The sequence below is a fragment of the Leuresthes tenuis genome, unplaced genomic scaffold, assembly GCF_036924035.1.
Source record: "Leuresthes tenuis unplaced genomic scaffold, fLeuTen1.0.hap1 SCAF_17, whole genome shotgun sequence".
NCBI lineage: Eukaryota > Metazoa > Chordata > Actinopteri > Atheriniformes > Atherinopsidae > Leuresthes > Leuresthes tenuis.
This window is the reverse complement of record NW_027325371.1, coordinates 21142122-21166509: the sequence shown is the minus strand read 5'-3', so window position 1 is coordinate 21166509 and position 24388 is coordinate 21142122. Positions and strand designations below refer to the sequence as shown.

Genomic DNA, 24388 nt, shown 5'->3' with positions numbered 1-24388 from the left:
ACAGAGGCTGATAGGTTGTGGGTACAGTGGGACACGTTACACCGGCGGCTTTGGATTTGCTACCAAACATACAACTGGTTGCTTAGCAGTCGATAGAAAAAATTTCCTACTCGGTTGTAAAGGACGGGGCCGGAGCCCGTAGAAAGAGATATATACGCAGACCTTGTTCTGAAGACATGGCAGCAGTATGTCTGAGTTACCAACGATCTGTTGGTAAACACACTCGTCCCTGGGTTGGCTCGAACCACCAACCTTTCGGTTAACAGCCGAAGGCGCTGGCCGATTGCGCCACAGAGACTCGATGGACAGTGTAATAATTGTGTCTGAAAATCATTATCCTCCCGAGACCCGGCAATTCATTTTTGTCCTCTGTGCAGGACATGAGTCTGAGACCTCTAAGTCAGGCATAACTTATAAAATCTATGTGAGTCCTACTGTCCCTCTCAGAGGACATCCTGGGCTCTGTCTTGATGCCCCAGTTGTGGGGATGTGGCCAACACATCACATGCACTGTCTTTTGAAAATGGCGGGAATTTCAACGTCCACGTTTTACAGCAACAAGAGAGGTTAGTTGACAATGTTTTGCAGATATCATGTTTCTATTGTTAAAAATCTATTTTTTCTTTAATATCAAAGTCTTTACTTCAATTTAGTAACATTTTTATGAAGACACAGTATTTTTAACCCTTTCAAAACATAACTTCTATGTAATGTCCTTTGTAGTGGACATCAGGACTTACTAACCCCCATTTTTAATACATCAGGGAGCAGAGGGCTAAGTGAGGCAGAGAAGATTTTGCTAAGAGTTGTGGAGGGAGATTCAGATTTGATGAGATGGATGAGGCCCAGAGAGAGGAGGAAGATGAAAGTTCAGAGGAGGATACTGCAGCTGTTGAGGAGCCTGAGCCTGAGCCTGAGCCTGAGCCTAGAAACACCCATTGTGTTTTGAAGTTTATTACAGTGTGTAGCAATGGAAATGAGAGCAGTTTTAGTTCACACTCTTGTTCTAACACACACACAGGCACAGTGCACAATCAGTTAAAAACTTGATATGGCAAACTACTGACCATATTGATTTAAATATTCAATAATACATCTGCTGAAAGAGCATTGAACTTATACCTCTCCTTTCTTTATCACTTAAGTTTCAACCCTATTGTGGAAGACAGTAATTCTAATGACAACACTGGACACATCCATCAGAACTGGAAGCCCTCTGACTACTTCCAACAGCACATCGATGACCAAGTTTTTAAAGAAATGTCAGAACGAACAAACAATCGGGAGGTGTTGATCACTGGAGGAAGTCTAAAAACCACACCAGAGGAGCTGAAAACCTTCTTTGGCATGTCTATGTACATGGCATGCCTCGGATACCCTAGGATCCGGATGTACTGGGCGGCAAAGACAAGGGTCCCAGTTATAGCTGATGCAATGAGTCGAGACAAATTCTTCAAGATCAGGCAGTCCATCAAAGTCACAAATGATCTTGACGTCTCTGATGAGGAGAAGAAGCGTGATCCCCTCTGGAAGGTGAGACCTCTCTTAAACAGAGTGTCTGTTTAATCTGCCTAGGCCAGGGAAGGCATTTGTAGATGAGCAGATAATTCCATTCACAGGCCGGTGTCCTGTACGACAGTTTTTGCCCGGAAAACCAAACCCCACAGGACTGAAAGTATTTCTCCTTGCCAGTCCCAATGGTCTGGTACTGGAGTTTGAAGTGTACAAAGGCAAGAATACGTTCACTGTTGACCAACAACTTGGAATCAGAGGGAATGCAGTCTCCAGGTTGGCACAGCCTCTTTCAACAGGAACACACCTGTATTTTGACAGGTATTTCACCTCCATCAAGCTACAGGATAGCTTGAAAACAAATGGTCTCCTGGGTACGGGGACCGTTATGAAGAATTGAATCTCTGCACCATGCAAATCAAAGATGTCAGATGACCCCAAACGAAACAACAAAAAATAAGGAAGAGGTAAATCTGAAATGGTTGTTAAAAAACCATCTGAGGTTGCCGTGACAAAGTGGCAGGATAACAAGGCAGTCTTGATGGCCTCCACTGTCCGTGGGATAGAGCCCCAGGACAGTTGCATGAGATGGTCAGCAAAAGAGAAGCTCCATGTTACTGTGCCTCGACCAGCTGTTGAAGCTGAATACAACAAAAACATGGGCGGCTACGATTTGTGCGACCGCATGATCAGCTTCTATCCTATGTCAAGCCGCACAAGAAAATGGATCCATACAGTCCTGCATTTTGTTGACCTGGCAGCTGGATCGAGTACAGGTCAGACCACCAAGTCTCTGGAAAACCAGAGAAAGAGAGGCTGCAGTATTTCGACTTCAAGCTGCTGCTGGCTGAGGAGATGATTGCTCAGGCACAGGGAGATCACAAGGCTGACAATGTGGCCAGTGACGATGAAGAGATGAGTACTGATGAAGAGTACATTCCAACAAAGAAGAGGAGGCCTGTTGAACCTCAGCCCAATGCCAATGTCCAAAAATACGGGGCAGTCCATTTGCCAAAGATGGAGGAGGCTGCTCATTCATCACGGTGCAGAAGAGAGAGATACAAAGGGAAAACATCTGTCAAGTGCATCGAGCATAACATGTTTCTGTGTGTTTCAAAGGCCAAAAACTGTTTCCTGTTGTACCATTCATGATACGCTGTGATTTGGAGCTGTGTGTGATGCCGTAAATTTGAGTATTCAAACATTGTTGGGTGTTCTGCTAAGTTTAAATTCTTGTTCAAATGTTTATTGTGGGGAGTACCAGTAAGGATATTCCAGTAAATATGTGTTTATTTTGGTGCCATGTTTAACTAACCCTGTTTGGTAGTTTGAAGAGTTGACAGTGAGAAATTGCGATAGTATAGGTCAGACAGAAATGCTCTGATTTCCTCCCTCATGTAAAATAGCCAGATCATTCAGATGTCTTCATCTATTTTAATGTTTATGAAATAAGAAGATTTTTGAAAAGAAATCCACATGAAAATGAATTCGGTATTAAAACATTACATCATTACATTTTATATCAAACAAGACCCGATGTCCACCACAAGGGACAGTCCAGAAAAAATAAATAAACAATGTTTTTGAAAAAAAAATTGTTGCAGTATGTTTCTTTCAACCGCAATACTTAAATTATCATTAAAATATCAAAAAAGCACTTTTTCCCTCTTAGTCTCTCATGGCATACTAATAACCATTTGAATGGTAAAGAATCAATGTAAGTAACTAAGATGACTTTATTAAGATTACTTTATTGTCATGTAGTCACACGAAATGACTCTCCACATCTGACTCATCCAGGTTGGCACCTGTTGAACACACACATGCACGGGGTGACACACTCATGGAGACAGATGCCATACACTGGAGCGGTGGGGCAGCCACTTCCAGCGCCCGGGGAGCATGGGGGGTACGGAGCGGCGAGATTAGGAATGGAAGTTATTGGAGGACCCACTCTAACCACAGACCCTGATAGGTTGTGGGTACAGTGGGACACGTTACCCCGGCGGCTTTGGATTTGCTACCAAACATACAACTGGTTGCTGATAGCAAAAATGTTTAGTTTGGTTGCGAAGGACGAGGCCGCAGCCCGTAGAAAGAGATATATACGCAGACAATGTTCTGAAGACATGGCAGCAGTATGTCTGAGTTAGCAACGATCTGTCGGTAAACACACTCGTCCCTGGGTGGGCTCGAACCACCAACCTTTCGATTAACAGCCGAACGCGCTGGCCGATTGCGCCACAGAGACTCTGTCAGCAGCTTAAGTAACAATGCATAATATGAAAACATATCGCCGAATTGTTATCACCACAGAGACCATTTCCGTTCATGGCTTCCAGCTGTGTGAGGAGCATTACTGCCATCTACTGGACTGACTATTAAGCTGCTGGAGTTTTTCCTGCCGCAGCCTCTCAGGCACTGATGATGGTGCCTTTTTCTCTTCTTCTGTGATTATATTTGCAGAATACTTTACAGAGTCCTCTTAGTCTCTATTCAGATGTTGGTCCTCTCTATCTTTCATCCAGTTTGTTTGTCTCAGTACATGAAGACAGTCTGAGAGGTGAAAAGGTCAGAGGTCAGTCTGGATGTGCAGGAAAAGCAGCCTCATGGAGCTTCAGGGTTCTGTTAAATAACTACTGAAGTTTGCCCTCCTGTTATTGGATTATGTTAAACAAAGACAAGTGAGTATAACCAGCAGAGCTACTGCATGTACTACTACTCCTATTACTTCCATTGCAGCGTAGAGTCTGATCCCTCCTGAAATGTCTGGCTGTGGACTCTCAGTCGGTCTCTGAGGTTGGGAGTGATCAGCAGCTGCTGTAAAGGACAAAACATGAAGGTGATTCATGGAAATAGAAAACATTTCCCTCATCATTAGTAGCTGTTAGTAATTCTTCATCTGCTGTCAGAGAAACTGTTGTTCTGCTGCATTTTGTCTGTTTTCTCTTCATTTGCTTTGAGTTTTGGATTTTGTGTTAACAGCTGACAGAATAAAATGTTGTGGATACTGTTCATATGTATGAGTCTATATGAACAACACAACAACACAAACAGAGACAGTTGGTTCTCAGCTACTTTAAACTCTGAGCTGGATAAACTGTGTTAGTTCTGTAGTGGTTCTTCATGGCTAACTACTGGAACATCTGAGCTTTAAATCTCATGTTAACTCTCAGCAGGAAAAAACTCCAAATGAACAAGAACCAGCAGTAAAAATCTTAAGGAGATTAAATCCACGATGTGAACTCACCAGTGATGCTGAGTCGACATCTTCCAAAGCTGAAGCCACAATCAGTCTTCACTTCACACACATACAGACCAGAGTCCTCAGTCCTGAGCCTGGACACATGAAGTCTGATTCGTCCTTCTCTGAGGGCGTCTTTGTCACTCTGGACTCGTCCTGCAAACTGTTCATCCTGAGACTCTGACACCTCAACACCTTCATGAACATGATACAGGAATAAGACTCTGTGATCAGTTATCAGGTTCCAGATGATATACAGGGAGCTCCAGGAGCTGTCAGCTTTGGATGTGAACATCCACTCCAGAGTGATGTTGTGCTCCTCCTCTGCCTGATAGGAGCTCTGTGGCACATTCACTTCAAATGTTGCTGCTGAGGAGACAGAGAGGGAAAGAGAGGAGCAGACACTCTTTCACATGTGACAGCAATAATCTGCATTATCTAAGCAAACACAGAAGATGATCAAAGTATTTGGACTTGATAAAGTAAAGCTGGAAACTAACCACAGACACATGAAGTGAGGATGATGAGCAGCAGGATGTTGCAGATCATCTTCTCCCTGTGAGAGGAGACGTCGTTGAGCATTCAAAGTTGTGGGTCGAGGGAACACGTTGCTCTGCAATTCACCGTGTCCTCTGTATTTTTTAAATAAAAAAAAAATTGCTTAAATTGTGGTGATTTTATATTTGAAGAGCCAAGAGTAGCGCTGTTTAATAAAACAGTGGCCCAGTTTGGGCATACGTGCTGCGCGTCATCAACAACCTGCACTGTCTATATGGTAACTACCACACACAAGTGGAACTTTGATGTTGTTACCGTGAGTGAGTCAGTCAGTCTCACCAGTCACTGCAAGAGGAGCACATCAAGCTAAAAATGTAGGTGGAGAGCAGTTTAAGTGGCAGATGACTTTGAGAAAAAAATGCATTTTAATGTGGAGATATTTTTATTGCAGCCCAGCATACTACTCAGATAGGAAGGACACATCATATCAAAGTTTCATTTTGGTTAAATTTCCACCGGTTGAGTCAACATTCATTTTGCGACTGAAATGTCAGCGACGTCTTCGATTGAAAATTAAACGTTTATTCAGTGTTGATTTAAATCATTTTCTGTGGTAACTTGCCCTTACTTCATGAGTCACCATAATGGTCCTTCAAAGAGCCTCAGAATGCCCCATTTTTACCTCAAATTTCAAAAGCTCTGCACCGCCCTCAGGGTTTTTTAAGATTTCTGTCACATCTGAAAACATGATGTTGAAATGGTGTGTTGTTTTCATTTCTATCAGTTTAGTATCTGACTGTGTTTATATTCTTCACTAAAGGGAAAACAGGATAGGGAGGAAAAGGCTGAGCCAAACCAAGCTCATCTTTGGGCCAAGCAGCAAGAAGAGGAGCAGAGATAGAGGGAGAGCAGATACTATAAAAGGAAGAGACTATGCCAGACCTGTATACGTTTTAAAAGTCAGCTGTTTAATGCATGATAATTGAAGTATTGTGTAAGATTCACAGATTAGGCACTATCATCAACATGATAGTGTAATAGGGTTTGGGTATCTATTTTAAATACTGAAGGAAATATGAAGCATTTGTATACAGTATATTATCCCTCTGTCCCAGGACAATTCATTCCTTTTTATTCCTAATTCATGACTTGATGAAATTCATTCTCCAGTTTTACTCATTTGCAAATCATTTAGGATGAGGGTGATGTTCTCTGATAACAAACAAAACAAAATAGGCCTACAAGTCATTATGTTGCTTTTGCTCCTTAAGAGTGACCAGATTTAAATAACAGAATTAAAAAGATTTCCAGGGAAGCATGCCCCTGAACCCGCCTAGGAGTTCTGACTCATGACCTCAGTATTTTTTGGGCCCCCTGATCACATTCATATTATTCTGTTAGTATCTTTACCTCATATATTTGTATTTATCTTTGTACATTTTTCCTTTGCATATCCCCCCAACTTGTTTCCTTCATCAGAATTTCTCTTTTACTAGGTAAACTTGTTAGACAGCACTGCATACATTTTCATTGCTATGCTGATGATACCCAAATAAAGAGTTGGTCTTAATTCAAACAAAACTGAAGTTGTTGCCTCTGGGCCTGAGTGCTTCAGGATCAAACAGTTGCTCTAGATGACATTTGGCTTCTGGTACTACAGTGAGGAACGTTGGACTTATTTTTGACCAGGATCTGTCCTTTGACGCACATATAAAACAGGTTTCTAGGACTGCTTTCTTTCACCTTCGTGGTATTGTCAAAACTAGAAACATCCTGTCTCAGAGTGATGCAGAAAAACTGCTCCATGCATTTGTTACTTCAAGATTGGACTACTGTAATTCTTTATTAGTGGGCTGTCCCACAAATTCTCTGAAAAGCCTCCAGCTGATCCACAATGCTGCAGCCAGAGATCTGATGAGAACTAACAGGAGAGATCATGTTTCTCCAGTTTTAGCTTCTCTTCATTGGCTCGCTGTTAAATTCAGAATAAAATCTAAAATTCTTCTCTTCACACTCTAATGACCAAGCTCCATCATATCTTAAAGATGACATAGTTTGATATTTTCCCAACAGAGCACTTTGCTCTCAGACTACAGGTTTACTTGTGGTTCCCAGAGTTTCTAAAAGTAGAATGGGAGGCAGAGCCTTCAGTTATCAGGCCCCTCTCTATGGGACCAGCTGCCAGTATCTGTTAGGGAAGAAGACACTCTCCCTACCTTCAAGATGAGGATTAAACCCTTCTTTATTGATAAAGCTTATAGTTAGGGATGGCTCAGGTGACCCTGAAACATCCCACCCATAGTTAATCTGCTATAGGCCTAAACTACTAAGGGATCTCCTATCCCCATGATGCACCTTTCTTCACTAATCTCTTTACTATCCTTTTCCACAAGTTATAATTGTCTCCAATTTGGGTTTATCTTATCCCAGGCCAGGTATTGAGGTACTTGTCCCCTCTTTTCTGTCCTTTCCTGAGGTTTTTTTTCTTCTTTCGACAGTCGCCTCATGTATGCTGAGGATGGGAGACTGGGTCAAAATGTTTTTATTTAATTTGTTGGCTTCCTTAGCTGGGGCAACTTTTTTGAACTGGCATTGTATAAATTGCTCTAATCTGTGTAATTATGAATTTGATTCGATTTTAATATTAATGTATTAATATAGGCTTTAATTGGACTATTTCTGCCTATATCTTTCCTTTTTGATAAAGCTTATAGACACTCTCTCCCCTGTGTTTCCCTATTCCAACAGGTATCCTTTGAATGGTGTTATGGTGTTTTTCCCCCCTCTTTTCTGTCCTCTCAAACCCCAGCTGGTCGAGGCGGATGGCCACCCTTCCTGAGTCTGGTTCTGTCAGAGGTTTCTTCCTGTTAAAAGGGAGTCGTTCCTTTCCACAGTCGCCACAGGCACGCTCAGGACTGGAGATTGGACTGAAGACAAGTTTCGGTGCAATCTGTTGGTTTCCTTAGCTAGGATATTGTTTTTGAATTGGCTCTACGTGAATGAATTGGATTGTTTTAAAATTAATTAATTGGATTTCATTGGATTATGATTACAATGAATTGATTTCCAGTTGGCTTGAATTGGACTATGTTAATTAAGTTCCTTGAGATGACATTTGTTGTAATTTGGCGCTATATAAATAAAACTGAATTGAATTTAAATGAATTCCCTCTCGCCCGATGACTGCTGAGATAGGCTCCAGCCCCCCCGTGACCCTACTGACAGGTTAAGTGGGTATAGAAAATGGATGGATGGACTTGGAGATGGACTCTTAGAGATAAAACTTGTTTTGATTAGGAGCTTGGTAAATAAAACTGACAGGACAAGCCTGCAGCTGCAAGTTCAGCAAATATCCAGTAGGTGGCAGACTAACTCTATAGCAGATGCTTCATTTTTCACAAGAACATCTTGTTTGGTCAGTTAAGTACTGAAAAGTCATTGATTTGGGGCTTTTGAAACTGTTATTTTTCACACAAAGGATTTTTCTGATGTGAAAGGTTATAGTAGAGGTCGGTTAAAAAACCTTTTTCAAAGAATTTGAGCTCATTCAAGGATAGTATGATGAGGGGCTGATATACTAACCTTTCCATATACATATATATATATAATTATTTCACTGATGTTAATTTGTTTAAAATCTGATAATTTCTAACATTGGAATCGGCCCACAATTTCACGATCGGTGCCTCCAAAATAAGTTCTTTCCTATACTCACATGAGTGAAGTGCACAGTGAATTAGAAGTTACTGAAGTTTTTGTGGCCTGTCAGAGGGAGCATCGGGCCCAGTATTCATTGTAAATGCCTTGTGATACGTCTTCGTAACACGTTTTATATAGAACAACCTGTCACTAAAGGAGCTCCACAGTTTGTCTGTCGTACTGCTTTGGTGGAGGTTGTGGGCCTTATAAATAAATTATATTCATATGTTTATAAACTCTAAAGATATAGTGATTAAAAGAGGTTGACAACGCCACCTAGGTTTGAGAGCCCAAGACTCTAAAGATACGTACAGGTTCTTAATCAAAACCAGGTTTGAGCAGACTTAAAAAAACAGGAGTCTAACCGGTATTTTACTAGATTTATTGTCATAAAATAGGTAACCCAGCCCAAAGTCTCCTCCAAGGATCCCACAGCCTCTGGATCATCTCACTCTCCAACCGGGTCAAGTGACAGACCTTAAACTCTGGTGGTGGAACAAGCCCTCAGTCACTCCAAAACACAAGAGTGAGGAAATATCAGTACTCACTGGAAGTCCACCTCCACGGCCCTTGAAGAAGGCTCCGTACCCCCCATGCTCCCCGGGCGCTGTAATTGGCTGCCCCACCGCTCCAGTGTATGGCATCTGTCTCCATGAGTGTGTGACCCTGTGGATGTGTGTGTTCAACAGGTCCCAACCTGGATGGGTCAAATGCGGAGGAGTAATATTAAATTAAATCATTATAGTTATTTACATTGATCCTCTATCATTCAAATGGTTATTAATATGCCATGAGACTAAAGTGAAAGAAAGTTTACCAGTTTTGACAATAATTAAAACCAGATTCATTCTGCGGGAGGCTCCCTGGGGTTATAATTGCAAGACAGTTTCTCCTGAAATGCCTCAAGTCAAGATGAAGCACAGGTCTGCTACTCAGGCTTTGTGGACTCTTCTTTTATAACAAACCATTACACAGAAATCTGTGAAAATGTGGTTCCTCCTCTCCAGTACCCCCGAATAGACCTTACCAGGGAGGCTGAGGAGTGTGATCCCGTTATTCCTATCTGACACACATATTCTTACAATTTGAATTTATTGAAGTCTGTTAAAAATGAGAAATGTGTTTTTATGTCCAACAACGTTCTTTTAAATATTTGATGCTAATGATAAAAGCTCCATGATGTCAGATTTTATGTTCAAAGCAGAACATGTGAAACAGCATAAAAAGTCAACGTTGACTTAACAGCATACATGTGTAACTGTGCTGTCGACACAGTGATGTAAACACCAGATAAAGAGAGAGAATGAGCTTTTACTGTCCGACTGTGTTGACTAAAGTGAGGACAGAAAACAACAGACTGAGCGAACAAAGAGAAAATCAGGAGCCTGCAGGGAAATCTTGCCCCACAGCTGAAAGTTTCTCCTTTAAACAGAGAAGTTTCAGTATTTTTCTGTTTTCACCACACTGCTGAATGAGTTTAGGTGTTGATGCTGATCTTTCTGTTCTGTTGAAGAGTACTTTTTGTTTTAAATGATGTTGTCAGATTGCTGAATAAAATCTACTCTTTGTTCCATTGTCTTTATGTAGAAAGTCCAAGATCTTTAATCCTTCCCCAGGCAAGAGGAAACATGGCTCTGATGAGGCTAAAGAACACGAGCAACAATTTACTAAAAGTTTATTGAACTTTTTGCATCGTTTCATTCCAACAAATACTCCTGCAGTTAAAGTGTTCCACACATACGTTATCTAACTTTTTAAACAAAATCACATGTATACATATATTTAATTTCTATTGAGAAATGCAGCAGAGCACCAGAGTTTCCTCATGTGTAAGAGGATGGAGGTGAGTTTGATGGGTCAAACACACAAAAAACACCTGAGCAGTCAGATCAAGCAGCTTTAAGCAGCTTGGTGGTTTTACTCTCTTTGGCTCCACTTTCTCAAGATGTCCTCTGCTGCGTCCAGAGTGGAGTCCTCCTGTTAGACACTAATTCATATGCTGATGTACATTCCAGCTGTCGTGACACTAAACAGGGAAAATCATCTTTTAACACCAGTAAAATCTATTCATGGTTCAAATATTTTGACCTGTTTTGACTCCCCCTGTAAGCATGTAGTGTTCTAACCCTTCACACTGTGCGGTCAATGCTCGTTCCTTTCAAAAAGGAGTCTATCAACTCTATGTAAGCACAGTGCATAAATATGTACAATAAAAGGGGAAATCAAACCCTCAACAATATCAAAAATACCTTCTTTGTCTTTGGAAGAATAACTTTTGAAGAAAATGACCTTTTAATTGTTTCTTATTTTGATAAAAGAATCCAAACAAGTGCGTAATTATTTTTTTTTCACGTTTTATTTTATTTAAACACATAAATCAATGTAATAATAATTTGTGTAGGATCTTATTCATATTCTTATTTGAATGACACAATACTGCTCTGAACAGTTGTGAGAACAATGCACTGATACTTTCAGTCAGTGCAGTTGTTCAGGATGAAAAGATAGAGTCGTACAAAAGATAGATACATTTGAAGTATTTTTATTGATGTTACTGTAACAGGATGTATAGAGATTTCTAAAGAAACTAAACGCTGCTGCTACTTTCTCTCTTGATGTTGTTGTCTTTGTATTGTCGGCGATGTTTAGGCGTCATATATTTTTTGAAGCGCCTCCACATTGAAGGCAGCTCTGGTCTTTCTTCTGAGGGGTTAAACTTGTCCACTGCTTGTTCTGGTACTGCAAGTTGAAGAGACGAGTCTTCTGTGGCATGTGAGGGGTTTGATGTTGGAGAGTCCTCTGACTGTTTAGAGGCTGGTTCCATTTCGATGACAATGAAAGTTCTTTCTTGATTTTGCTTTGGAAGTGGTTCCTGGACAACAATCGGTGATGAAATGTCCTCCGTGTCTTGAGGTTCCTGGATGATTTCAGGCTGGTCGTTCTTTATAATGGTCTCTACCGTCTTTCTGTTTTTGCGCCGACGCTTTTTAGAAGAAACTTTCTCTTTTGGTGGCTCTGAGACATCTTTTGGTTGTGGGACTAATTCCATTTCGATGTCACTCACCAGCTCTGGGACCACGTCTGGTTGTGGCACTCCAGCCTGATGAGCCAAATCTGATGGAATCACTTCCTGTGAGTCTCCAGAAGCCCTTTCTATTTCCTTTTCTTCCACGGGTTCAGAAATCTTCTCTGGTTCCTGGACAACGAAAGGTGATGAAATGTCCTCCGTGTCTCGAGATTCCTGGATGATTTCAGGCTGGTTCTTTACAATGGTTTCTGGCATCTTTTTGTTCTTGCGCCGACGCTTCTTTGATGTAACGTTCTCTTTTGGTTGCTCAGGGATCTCTTGTGGTTCTGTTTTGTTGACTCCATCCACTTCTGGATTCGATACTTCCACTTGTGAAGCCAGCTCTTCTACAATTATGTTCTTTGGTGGAAGACGTATCTGATCTAAATGGAGTTCTGGGAGGATGTACTGCTCTGTTTTTTCTTCTGGCTTGATGATGACGGATAGAAATACAGCCTTCATAAGTTCTGCCACCTTCTTTTCCTGTGTCTTTGTTTCCTCCTCCTGTGCCTTTAGTTTGGAGGCAAGATCAATATTGGAGGCAGTCTTTTCTTTGAGTTGTTCTTTCAAGCTCTCTACCTCTTTTACAACTGACTGATATTCAGTTTCAGATACTGGTGGTTTCAGTGTTTCAATCAATTCTACAATTACGTCATTGCATTCCTTGAGCTCCTGCTCACACTTTTCACGGAGATGACGTTCAGACGTCAAACAGTTTTCCAGGTCCTTGAGTTTTTCCTCAGAAATGGAGCAGCTATTCTCTGCTGCGACTCTTCTGTCTTTTTCTCGTGTCAGAAAGAAATTCTTTTTCAGCAGCTTAGTCCTGACAATATCCATCCGATGGTATAAATAGTTGATCTTGTCCTTATTATGTTGGTAAGATTCCTGTAATTTTTCTGATCCATAATCTTCGTCGGCAGCAGAGGCATTAGAGGGAATCTCCTCAGTTTGTGAAATTGGAAACTTCCACGTGACGCGACGAACTTTGGAGGCCTGGGGATGATCCTGCACCAGCTGGACGTCCTCGGAATGAGGAGTCACAGCCGCAGCAGAGACCTGGGATTGTTCCTTTTCCAACACGTCCAACATTTCTGATCTGTTGGTGGGTTCCTCCAAACTTTCATTACTGCCAAAAGTAATGTTATATTTGTAGGACGCCTGAGATTGTTCTTTTTCAAACAGGTCATTTTCTAGGCTTGATGTTAAAATTTCTCCCCTGTTGGTGGGTTCCTTATAACTTTCGTTACTGCCAAAAGTAATGTTATATTTGTTGGAGGCCTGGGCTTGTTTGTCGGTTTGTGAATTTGGAAACTTCCACGTGACGCGACGTACTTTGGAGGCCTGGGGATGATCCTGCACCAGCTGGACGTCCTCGGAATGAGGAGTCACAGCCACAGCAGAGACCTGGGATGGTTCTTTTTCCTCTTCGTCATTTACTTTTTGAGGAGACGTGGAGTCCTCAGAGGCCTGGCATTGTTCTTTTTCCAACAGCTCATTTTCTGACCTGTTGGTGGGTTCCTCATAACTTTCATTATCGCCAAAAGTAATGGTATATGTGTAGAAATCCTCAGGTAAATCGTCCTCTACCATGTCACACCACTGAAGTGGAGCAGATGATATCTTGGTTTGACTCATTTTGCTTGTTGTTTTTAAGAGTTTGTCAAAATTACAATTTAAGATAGTAACTAAGTGTTGTTTCTAAGAGTTTGTCAAAATTACTATTTAAGATAGTAATTAAGTGTTGATTTTTTAGACGATGTGAAAACCGTTTGCTGAGACTTTCAAATTTGCTTCGAAAACTGGACGTGTTTCTTCAGATAAACTCCTGACGAACTGTGAAAAAGGAGTGAAAATGTCTGGCCTATATAACATTTGTGATGTCAAACAACATCAGTGGTGACATCAATTGTGATGTCATCATCAGTGATGACCAGAAGACCAGAAGAGAGATTTTGATGTCATCAGTGATGACATCACAATTTAGTGATAAGACTAAAAAACAGGAAGACTAAAAAAGAGCAATGGCGTTCCGTTCTCAGCCACCATCTTGTGTGTTGTTTTGCTCTCTTGTCCAGTTTTATGATTATACATTTTTAAACTTTTTTCTGTGAAATCTCAAAATATTATTGTCCAGGTCAGTTTTAATGCATTCATTGTATGTTATGGTACTCACGACTGCTTTCTTCATGCCTCCACTGGAAAATTGGACCTCATTGTGTGATGATCTGCAGGTTTGAAGGCCTCTGTTCTGTCTCTCTTCTGGTCTGTGATTCCAACCACAGATTCTGAATGGAATTGAAGTCCGGATTCCAGAATGTTGATTTTTGTTCTCTGTTAATCACTTGACGACTTCAGCTGAATACTTCATGTCACTGTCACGTTGGAAGGTCCACTTCTGCCAGTTTTCAGCAACCAGTGTAATGTTTCCCACTAGCAGTGTTTTCCAAGACAGAATAATGTCAGTTTTTAAAATGTTTCCAAAATAAACCTTTTTCCACATTCAAACTGAAGCAGACACCCTTTCCACTTTTAAGATTAGGCTTAAAACTTTCCTTTTTGATAAAGCTTATAGTTAGGGATGGCTCAGGTAATCCTGAAACATCCCATAGTTAAGCTGCTATAGGATTAGACTGCTGGGGTTCATCTGTCACACCTATCCTCACTTTGCTCTCTTTTTCCCCATTTAGAAAAGCCTCAAAATAAAAGTGATTTTTAGGTGGCTACAATAGAATAGAATAGAATAGAATAGAAAAATACTTTATTCATCCCCAATGAGGGAAATTCAAATTAGTCAAGTAGCTCATTAAAATATAAATATTTACAATGATTGTATATTAGACAACAACAACAACAATAATGATAATCATAATTATATTATAAATAATAATCAATCATAATAATAATCAATCAAATAAATTTGAGAAGAACATGTCAGCAGTCACTGTTAAAAAGCCTTATGGCTGTGGGGACAAAGGACCGCCTGAACCTCTCAGTCCTGCAGCTCAGTGAGATGAGTCTCTCACTGCAGCTGCTCCTCTGTCCTGCCCTGATGCTGTGGAGAGGATGTTTATTGTTCTCCAAAACAGAATATGATTTCCTCCTCATCCTTTGCTCCACCACAGCACCGAGAGGGTCGAGCCTTCTGCCTACCACAGAACAAGCCTTTTTCACTAGTTTGTCCAGGCACCTACAGTTTTTGTCTTAAGTGCAACTCCCCCAGCAGACAACAGCATTGAACAGTGCATTGGAGTGATCAAACATGCATATCATATTGTGGAGTAAGTTTACCAGGCCCCAAAAGTTATAGAATAAAAAAGCATGCTGTCGAAAAATTGAGGCATGCTGTCGAAAATTAAGGCATGCTGTCGACAATTAAGGCATGCTGACGAAGGCATGCTGTCGAAAATTAAGGAATGCTGTCGAAGGATAATATATGGAAAGTACCAACGTTTAGCTCTATGTAAGGACGAGTCAGGCGTTAGGGTCATGGAAAGTACCTAAGGTCAGTGTCGAGTCACGCATCAATGCAAACATTGTAAAACAGGAAAAATGGATGTAGAGGGGAAGTCAGGAGTAGGGGGAAGGACTATTGCATGAATAAAGGTTTTAAAAAAGGCATGACGAAGGGCCCTGCCACGGGTAAGCTAATTGATTAAAACATAACGGTGGAAGATTAGGGAAAACACGCCATATGAAAGGAGGGGCCCGGGGAGGAGCGTCCACAGGCCCAACTTGTATAAAAGACGGGCCCGGGCTACTTCTCATGTATGGTCGAATTGTAACTCTGCAATAAAACCATCATTGGACCGCGAACCAGCTGAATCTGTCTCATCTTTGACACTCTGTGACTTCTCATCTTTAACTACTGAGTATAGCACATTAGGTAATTTGGACTCCACAAAAGTCACAACAATTGGCGAGCCAGCTTTCCAGGAGGAAGTGACGACACCGGAAGGCCACGGGCGCTGGTTGGAGGCCAGGAACCCCAAAAGGGCCCACATATCCACCAGGTGAGATACCAATTCCTTTTTATTTTTTCCAAATTTATGGGGATCCAGCCTCCACCTAAGCTCCAGTGGTCAGAAGGTATGTATTAAAACACTATCCTAAAAACAACCTAGTAACATTGAATGTGCATATGAGCAGAAGTAACAGCTGGTGATCGGTCCACGTATGAATGATTGTGTGAAAATATGACAAGTGTGGGATGGATAAGCTCCAACAATGCATATTTAACCTATTGATCTGTCTATGGGCTGTTATGTCACGTACAGGTCTTGGAGTTGTAAGTTATGTGCTGGTGAGGTATATGAAGGGTGAAGGAGGAAGGTTTAATCAGACAGCCCCACTGACTGTCTGATCAAGAAGGTCGCAGTAAGTCCGTAAAGAATGCAACAAGAAGACGTGTGGAAACTTTGTAGGATAATCGTGTTTTTGTCTATGTTTTTGATTAAATAATTATGTTGATGACTAAGATGCTAAGGTAAAGCATAAGGATAAAAGTACCGCCTGTGGAGACGTCAACCACCGTGCCTTCTCGAGGGGTGGTCGAAGGCAGGGAAAAAACTGTAGAAAACAGTAAAGTACAGTGAGTACAAAAAATAACTGTTGAAGGAAGAGACTTGCAGTTAACAAAAGGATTGATGTTTTCCAAAAAAGTGTTGTAAAATGTACCTATGTTATTGTTAATGTGTAATTAATTAACAAAGTTAAAGTATAATTGGAATAGTTGCTAAAAGTGCAAACTAGGCATAGATGAAAGGTGTCAATGTTGTAAGAATAGTGCATAAGCATAAATAAGTAAGATATGGTCGCTAGAAACGTCGTGGTGTAACGGATTGACACACGATAGATGATATTATCTCTAAAAGTTCCAATTAAGCATAAAGCAGTGAAAATAATTATTAGTAGAATAACGAAATTGTAACAAAAATTGGGAAATACCAAAGTGCAGATATCAGCTCTGTATTGAGTAGAGCAGGGGCAGTGGGAAAGAAAGCAGGTGTAAGAAAGTAGGTGATAGAAGAAAAAGTTAATAAGTAACCACACTACCCCGGAGATTGCTGTGAACTGCCATAAAACATGGGAGCCAACAAAAGTAAGCAGGAAAATGAGATAACGCCTGCAAAACTAGTCATGGTCATCCATCCAACAAACGGGTGCAAAATTCTCCGATGTATGAAAAGTTGGCACAGGATAACATCTGGTAAAAATCGATGGCCTCTCGAAGGCAGCTTTGATCCAAGATGTTGTGATGAGGTGGAGGAAGAGTTAAGAAATAAAGACAAAAAGTACGATGTAACACACATGAAGAAAAAACAGAAGAATGCTGAGCAGAGAGACATCCTGCAGTACTTCAGAGTAGAAGCCAGCAGAAACCCCATGATAAATAAAAACACAGGCCCCAGACCACCACCTTACAACCCTGGTAGAGCGGGACAATTTGTGCAGCTAGAGCAGAACGGAGCAGGGGGAGTAATTACAGGAACAATAAAGATCATAGTAAACGAGGAAGAGGAAGAAGAAGAAGTTAGGCCACCCAGACACAGGAAGGCAGGTGCCTCATCATCATCTCGTTACCACTCAGAAAGTAGGCCACGCAGGCAGAGGGAGACAAGTGAATCATCATCTCATCAGTATGCAGATGAGGGAACACATAAGAAATCAACACACAAGACACAGAGGGAGGTAGATGTAGAGGCAGAACCTAGGAAAACAGGATCTGGGAAGGATAGTGGCAACTGGAAAAAGAAAACAATGTCGGAAGAAGAAAAAGACCAAGCAATGATTGACCGACTAATGACAGAGAGTCAACAGGGTGCGACCGGGCCAATACCGGAAAGGTCAGAAGAACAGGAAAAGGAAGAGGGATCAGAACTTTCGATTGGCAAAGGTGAGGCCAGAGACTCACAGGATGAAGGCAAAGGGTCAGACATACCAGCAGATGATGAAGATGAAGACGAGGAATACGAACAGGAACGTGAGAACCTGAAAAGTCAGTAGGCGTGCGGCAAAGAATGTTCACCACCCCCATGCTCTAAGACCACAGAGACAACTTATGATCTTGACTTACTGATGGAGACAGGAAACAAAAGTGAGAGGATGGAGTTGCGCAATCGAAGACGTCAGCAGAACTCACAGCGACAACCCCCTCTGGAATGCACCCACTGCTGGCCAAAGGACCCAATAACAGCTTCAGGTATGTGCCATGGTCATTTATGGATATGATGACACTTGCAAGTAAACTAACTCCTTTAACAGACGGAGCTGACAAATGGATCGAGAAGCTTGAAGAACTCACTGGAGGACTTAAGCTGGCGGGTGGTGACATCAAGGCACTGCTGATAAAGACAGCAGGACAGGCAGCCGCCACAGAAGTATTCAGGATGGCTGGATATATCAGGTTGGCTACCACACACAAATATGATGCGATAACTTTCGACCTGATACGACCGCAAGTGTGGCGGGCCCTACGAGAAAAGTACCCTTCACGCATGAGTGGGACAGTAATGAATCAACAAAAACTGGCTACTAAACTGACTCAGCTACAAATAGGTGAACTGGCAAAGCAGAAGAAGGAGAGGGAGAGACCAAAGCCTCAAGCAGCAGTAAGTGTGGCCGCTCCAGTGGAAGGAGGACCAACAGAAGGAGGGGTAATGCAGGCACCCGTCATTACACCCACCATGTCATCACCTCATGTTCAACCAACATCTGCTGTGCCTAATGTTTATCCCACAGCTCCACCAGCAGGTCAATTCCAGAATCAGCAGATCCCTCCAATCCATGTGCACCTCAACCAAGGGGGAGGAATCCAGCAGCCTGCAGCAGGAAGAGGACGTGGTGGCCCTCCCATGCGAGGTAGATGGAGGAGGCCCCAAGGACCGTCTGGGGGACCCCCACCCGGGCAATATCAACCACAGCCACAGGTAGCCTCAACGGCACCCTCATTCCAATCAAGACTGCAGTGCTGGGGGTGCGGACAGACGGGACACATGCAGAGGAACTGCCCTATCAATCCATGGCCAGAGCCCCAACAACCGGGTTCAGGACCCCCAAGCACTGAGACAGGTGCTAATCCTCAGAACAATGGACCATGGATGGGTCCAGCAGCACATTGGCAATAGGGAGGCCCAGAGAAAGCTGATGGGGAGGTGATTTTACCAATTTTGACACAACGCCCACATGTTGAACCCACAATAGATGTAACTGTATATAACCAGCATCACCAGTTCATGATAGACACAGGAGCCACATACTCCTGTATAGGAAAAGACGGAGCCAGCCTTCCCCTCTCAGCTTCGAAGATTCGAACAGTAGGTTTCTCTGGGAAAACACAAATAATACCAATGACTGAACCGGTTCCGTTGAAAATAGGAGAAAAGACAATTTATTCTTCTCTTTTATATTCAGCAGATACACCAATTAATCTCCTGGGAAGAGATGTGTTGTGTAAGCTTAATGCAAAAATCAAATGTACTCCTGATGGCATCTATTTTGAGGTGACAGACGACCAGTCGGATAAATCTGATAACATGTCTGTTCCTATGATGCCACTAACAACTCCTACAGGATCTCCACAGATGCCAACTAACAACCCAGAGGCCCAAGTTTTCTGGATGAAGCTGATAACACCAGACTCTTTTCTTCGTCATGAATGGGAAGCAAGGAGACCACTGGTAATGAATCACTATGATATGGCTAAAGAGCCTACACTCCCACTCCATTGCACCATGTTTTACGACAAAGATCAAGTTCACGAGGACTATGAGAAAAGTTGGGATGAAAACATCAACAACAAAGCACTGATTGTCCAGTACGAAGACATCATAGTAGGACCTCAAGGGGCAGCTGCAGCTGTGAAGTTTGCAGGAAAAGATGTCAGTGACTGGTTTCAAGTCCAGAACTCCACACCTCACGTCACTCTTTTGATTGCTGACAAGTATGAATCACATGACTTGGGCCCCATGGTTCAAGCCGCAAGACAAATCAAAGATTGGACTCCCACAGACTGCCACCAGATTAGTGTCTCCGCAGATGGACAATTTTTCAAAATCACTTTCACCTATGCAGATGAGGTGATAGCAGAAAGGGTTAAGGTATCCAGAGACAGAGTTGGGCTTATGGTGACAACTGAAGAACACTTGACACTATTAGAACAAGTCCCATCCCAAGTATGGTCCCAACACAAGACAGATGTAGGGATAGTGAAATCAGCTGAACCACAGCGATTCCACTTGAAACCAGGCATCAGATTGCCGTATCAAAAGCAATATCCCCTCAGACAGGAAGCCATAGACGGTATAAATCCCATCATAACAGGATTAGTGGAGGCAGGGGTCCTGATAAAAACGAACAGTGCATGCAATACCCCCATCTTTCCCATAAGGAAACCAAATGGTGATGAATACAGACTAGTGCATGATTTAAAGCTAATCAATGCTATTGTTGCAGAAGAAGTGCCCATCGTGCCTGATCCACACACATTGTTGTCCAACATACCACCAGGCACAAAATGGTTCACGGTGATAGACCTGTGCTCTGCATTCTTCAGTGTACCAGTGCATCCAGATTCCCAATATTTGTTTGCATTCACATTCAAGGGTCAACAATACACCTACACTCGCTTGCCACAAGGATTTGTACACTCTCCCTCCATCTTCAATTGCGTTCTTGCACATGATCTCAGTCACTTGGACATACAGTCCACCACCTTAATGTATGTGGATGACATTTTGATTTGCTCTGACTCAAAAGAACAGTGCGAGAAAGATTCCATCGCTGTATTGACAGCTCTGGCGGAAGGAGGACACAAAGTGAGTAAGAAGAAGCTGCAGTTCTGCCAAACAACGGTAGAGTACTTGGGCAGACAGCTAAGTGGGGACAAAAGACAAATTGCACCATCCCAGCTTGAAGCCATCAGTAAAACGCCTAAACCTCAAACTGTTGGTCACATGTTGTCTTTCCTTGGTATGGCAGGTTACAGCAGGCCCTGGATTTGTGATTACGCTCTCAAAACAGCACCATTAAGAGCTTTGATCCGTGCAGCGGGACAAGGACAACAGTCGACCCAGCTGCAATGGACTGATGAGGCAGAAGGGGCTTTCCAGCTGCTGAAAAATTATCTCCAGACTGCTCTAGCCAATCCAGACAATGGCAAACCATTCCATCTGTATGTGGCAGAAAAGCAAGGGTATGCATGCGCAGTATTGATGCAAGAAACCCCCACAGGTAAACAACCAATTTCGTACTACAGCACAAAATTAGATGGTGTGGAAGAAGGGCTGCCACCCTGTTACCAGGGACTGGCAGCGGCCGCTTTTGCATACAAGAAGGCCTCTGTCATTACTATGGGCCATCCAATATTCTTGTACACTTCACATCAGCTGCATGCAATGCTCACAAGCCCACGCTTTGTGATAACCCAAGCACAACGAACGGGTTATGAGATCCTGCTTTCAGGACCTGACTTGACGGTACTGCGATGCACTACCATAAACCCGGCCACAAGAATGGTATTGCCAACAGAAGGTGAGCCCCATGATTGTCTCAAGGAGACGGACACCTTCATGAAAGTCAGGGATGATTTATTCAATCACCCTATTCCGTCTGACCTGACCTTGTTCGTTGATGGCTCATGTGTCAGGGGCGAGACAGGGAACAAGGCTGGGTATGGAATCGTCCAGCTTAATCCTGATGGCTCCTTCACCAAACTACTATCAGTGAGTCTGGGCCAGCCTTGTTCTGCCCAATTAGCTGAGATTAAAGCACTGACAGCAGCTTGTAAATTAGCAGCTGACAAAAGGGCAACAATCTACACAGATAGTGGATATGGCTATGGAGTGTGCCATATAAACGCCAGTATCTGGAAGCAAAGAGGGTTTGTGCGTACTGATGGCACCCCTGTGGCACATGGACAAGCAGTGATCGAACTAATACAGGCCATACAACTTCCAACCTCGTTAGCCATAGTTAAATGTGCAGCACATCAAAACAACACCTCACCCATTGCGGTAGGCAACAATTTGGCAGACGAGGCAGCCAAAGAAGCGACAGGACAGGTAATGCAGGGACCAATTCTGTTTGAGGAAGATTGTGCACCTATAACAAACCTAGCATCATTGATAGAAGCACAAAACAAGGTCTCGGAAGCAGAAAAACGCCTGTGGGTTCAAAGGGGAGCTGTTCGAACTTCACACCCCCATCTGGGGTTGTGGCGGGGATTCCGGGGGCATTTTGTTTTGCCACTATCTCTGCTGCGTATTGCTATCAAAAAGATGCATGAACCTGATCATTGTTCTAGGGCCCAAGTTATCAGAAAGCTGCAAGCTGTGTGGTGGTCGCCATACATGACACCGATGGTTGATAGAGAACTTGCCATGTGTCCTCACTGTCCAAAGTACAATGTCCGCAAAATGTTTACCCAGCCTTTGGCTCACATTCCCATGCCAGATGGTCCTTTTTGACATCTGGTTATGGATTATGTGGATATGATTGATCGGGTACAAGGAAAAAGATACATGCTGGTTGTTGTTTGCAGGTTCAGTAGGTGGATCGAGGCCTGCCCCACCTCCAAGGCTGATCACAAGGCTGCAGCAAAATTTCTGTGTAGAGAGGTGTTTCCCAGGTTTGGCATGCCAGACACCATCTCATCTGATAATGGTCCGCATTTTGTTTCACAGGTGATACAAGAAATGTTTAAAATCCTGGGTATCAAGCAGAAGTATGGATGTGTTTATCACCCACAGTCTTAGGGGTCTGTGGAGCGAGCCAATGGTGTCTTGAAAACCAAAATAGCTAAAATCATGGCTGATTGCAATGGCAAACTAACATGGGTAGACGCACTTCCCCTGGCATTGATGGCAATGCGCTCCCAAACTAACCGACTAACGCATCTAACTCCTCATGAGATGCTTACAGGGCGTCCTATGCCTCTCCCACAAACTAGAGGACCACTGGAGGGGCCTGCCATGGCTCAGCTGGAACGTGAGTTGGGAGATTATTTACGTGCATTAACTCAAATCCACAGACTTGTGTTCCAACAGGTGAAAGAAGCTCACGGCAAAGACGGGACACACATTCCCCTTGACGTTTGTGACGTCCAAATTGGTGACCTGGTGTTCATACGGGTGTTTAGGCGACAGTGGAACGAACCACGTAGGGAGGGACCCTTTAAGGTTGTGCTCACTACTCCCACTGCTTTGAAGGTTAAAGGTAAGCCCTTCTGGTTCCACAAGAATCACTGCACCTGCTATAGGCCACCAGACCCACCTGGACACTTTCCAGAACCGTCGGGGTCTGAGCATGCTGAAAGGGCGGCGCACAGCCTCCCTCAGGACACCGGTTCCAGTCCGTCGCTGACCTCCTCAAGTTCTGAATCACTATCACCACATGGTCAGAGGAGGTCAGCCCGTTTGTCAGCCCGTCGGCACAGACCGCAATCCAGTGACTCAGAGCATTCACGTGCTGCTGAGACGCCTGACAGGCCCAGTAACCCTCTTACTGACGCAGGTGCTCCTGCAAGTCAGGTGGTGCCTCAAGACGGCACACCAGCACCTGAAGAGCACCATTCGCAACACACACAGGGCTCTGATGGCGGTGTGGCCCGTTCATCAGATGGCCCGTCACATGCATGCCCATCGCCACTTTCACCGCAAGAGGAAGTACCAGGCCGGTCTGACCCACAAACTTTCACATATCCGCCCACGCCGGGAGCGGACTGGTTTACCTCTGATTCAGATTAGCTGCATGTTGGTGTTAACCCTCTGTGGGTTAACAACGGGGGAAATTATAGTAACCACCACTGCTAATCCTCACACAGTCACCCCGCGACACACATTAGACACATGCGCTTTGGCAATGACCACATTAGCCACTAACAGAGGGATAATAGATAGTGATAATGGGGAAATTAAATACATAATGCATGTCAAAGCAGATATATATGATTATGTGTTAACAGAAGAAATAGGGGCCGAGTCAATGGGTAACCATTGGCTGGGATATCCCCAAAACGCGGACTGCAGTGGGGAGGGGACGGTGACCATTCAGGTAAGATGCACTGAGACAATGTGTAAAAACACACTAACAGGACAGAGCATGTCAGTAGAAGAAGCCAGAATCAACGTAAGATTGATGAATAAAAGACAAAGACGGGATTTGAACAAATTAAGAACAGCACATTGGAACACAAATTTGTTCCAACAATGGATACAGTATTCAATAAGCGATATGTTTGCAGCAAGAAGGCAGGAAAAACGAGACTGCATTGCCTGCTATAATGCTAAAAAACTGCCCCAAGTTCAAATATTACCAGGGAGTAAGATAGGGGATTGTCCAGACATTTCCAAATGTTTTCCCCACTGTACTAT

General features: G+C 43.0%; 2 non-coding genes across 2 annotated transcripts; both read right to left on the bottom strand.

Moving 5' to 3' along the window:
* Window positions 1-224: 224 nt before the first annotated feature.
* On the bottom strand, window positions 225-298 carry trnan-guu (transfer RNA asparagine (anticodon GUU)). The gene has a single exon. It is a non-coding gene; the product is annotated as a tRNA-Asn (tRNA).
* Window positions 299-3689: 3391 nt separating this feature from the next.
* Window positions 3690-3763, bottom strand: trnan-guu (transfer RNA asparagine (anticodon GUU)). Its single transcript has one exon. It is a non-coding gene; the product is annotated as a tRNA-Asn (tRNA).
* Window positions 3764-24388: the final 20625 nt, after the last annotated feature.